Source organism: Arachis duranensis, chromosome 10 (genome assembly GCF_000817695.3).
Source record: "Arachis duranensis cultivar V14167 chromosome 10, aradu.V14167.gnm2.J7QH, whole genome shotgun sequence".
NCBI classification, from domain to species: domain Eukaryota; kingdom Viridiplantae; phylum Streptophyta; class Magnoliopsida; order Fabales; family Fabaceae; genus Arachis; species Arachis duranensis.
In genome coordinates this window covers 55,534,361-55,536,133 of record NC_029781.3, presented here as the reverse complement: position 1 = coordinate 55,536,133, position 1,773 = coordinate 55,534,361, and positions in this window count along the sequence as shown.

Below are 1,773 nucleotides of genomic sequence, written 5' to 3'. Positions count from 1 at the left end.
TCTGAAGGTTTGGACTTCCACTCTAAGCTTATTCAATTTTTGAGGTGGAAAGAACTTTTCCAAGAAGGCATTGACTAGCTTTTCCCAAGAGTCCATGCTTTCTTTAGGTTGTGAGTCCAACCATGTCCTAGCTCTGTCTCTTACAGCAAAAAGGAATAGCATAAGTCTGTAGACTTCAGGGTCAACCCCATTAGTCTTGACAGTGTCACAGATTTGCAAGAATTCAGCTAAGAACTGATGAGGATCTTCCAATGGAAGTCCATGGAACTTGCAATTCTGTTGCATTAGAGAAACTAATTGAGGCTTAAGCTCAAAGTTGTTTACTCCGATGGCAGGGATAGAGATGCTTCTCCCATAGAAGTCGGGAGTAGGTGCAGTAAAGTCACCCAGCACCTTCCTTGCATTGTTGGCATTGTTGTTGTTTTCGGCTGCCATGTGTTCTTCTTCTTTGAAGATTTCTGTTAGGTCTTCTACAGAAAATTGTGCCTTAGCTTCTCTTAGTTTTCGCTTCAAGGTCCTTTCAGGTTCAGGGTCAGCCTCAACAAGAATGCTTTTGTCCTTGCTCCTGCTCATAAGAAAGAGAAGAGAACAAGAAAATGTGGAATCCTCTATGTCACAGTATAGAGATTCCTTGAGGTGTCAGAGGAAAAGAAAAATAGAAGGCAGAAGTAGAAAATTCGGACTTATCAAAGAAGATGGAGTTCGAATTTTGCATTAAGGAATAGTGTTAGTCCATAAATAGAAGGATGTGAGAAGAAGGGAAGTAATTTCCGAAAATTAAGTAAAAGATTTTGAAAACATTTTGAAAAACACTAATTAATTTTCGAAAACCAAGAGTGGTAAAGAGATCAAGTGATTTTTGAAAAAGAATTTGAAATTAGAAATTAAAAAGATTTGATTGAAATTTATTTTGAAAAAGATGTGGTTAAGAAGATATGATTGGTTTTAAAGAGATGTGATTGAGAAGATATGATTTGAAAAACAGTTTTTAAAAAAAAATTTGATTTTGAAAATTAATGACTTGGCTATCAAGAAAAGATATGATCCAAACATTAAACCTTTCTCAACAGAAAAGGCAACATACTTGAAATGTTGAATCAAATCACTAATTGATAGCAAGTATCTTTGAAAATAGAAAGAAATTGAATTTGAAAAAGATTTGATTGAAAAGATATGATTTGAAAAAGATTTGATTTTGAAAAACTTTGAAAACTTGAAAAAAATCTGCATTGAAAACAAAATCTTCCCTCTTGTGCCATCCTGGCGTTAAACGCCCAGAATGGTGCACATTCTGGCGTTTAACACCCAAAACTCTACCCTTTTGGGCGTTAAACGCCCAACCAGGTACCCTGGCTGGCGTTTAAATGCCAGTCTGTCCTTCTTCACTGGGCGTTTTGAACGCCCAACTTTTTCTGTATAATTCCTCTGCAGTATGTTCTGAATCTTCAATTCTCTGTATTATTGACTTGAAAAGACACAAATTAAAAATATTTTTGGATTTTTTAATAATCAAAATGCAACTAAAATCAAATAACAATGCATGCGAGACACCAAACTTAGCAGTTTGTGTACTACTGACACTAATGAGAATGCATATGAGACACATGAACACTCAAGTCAAGAGAATTCAAAGATCAGAGTAAGAAATCATCAAGAATTACTTGAGGATCCTTAAGACACATGAATGAATGCATGAAATTGACACCAAACTTAAAATGAGACTAGTGTCTCAATAAGAAACATACAATATTTTTGGTTTTTATGATTTTGTAA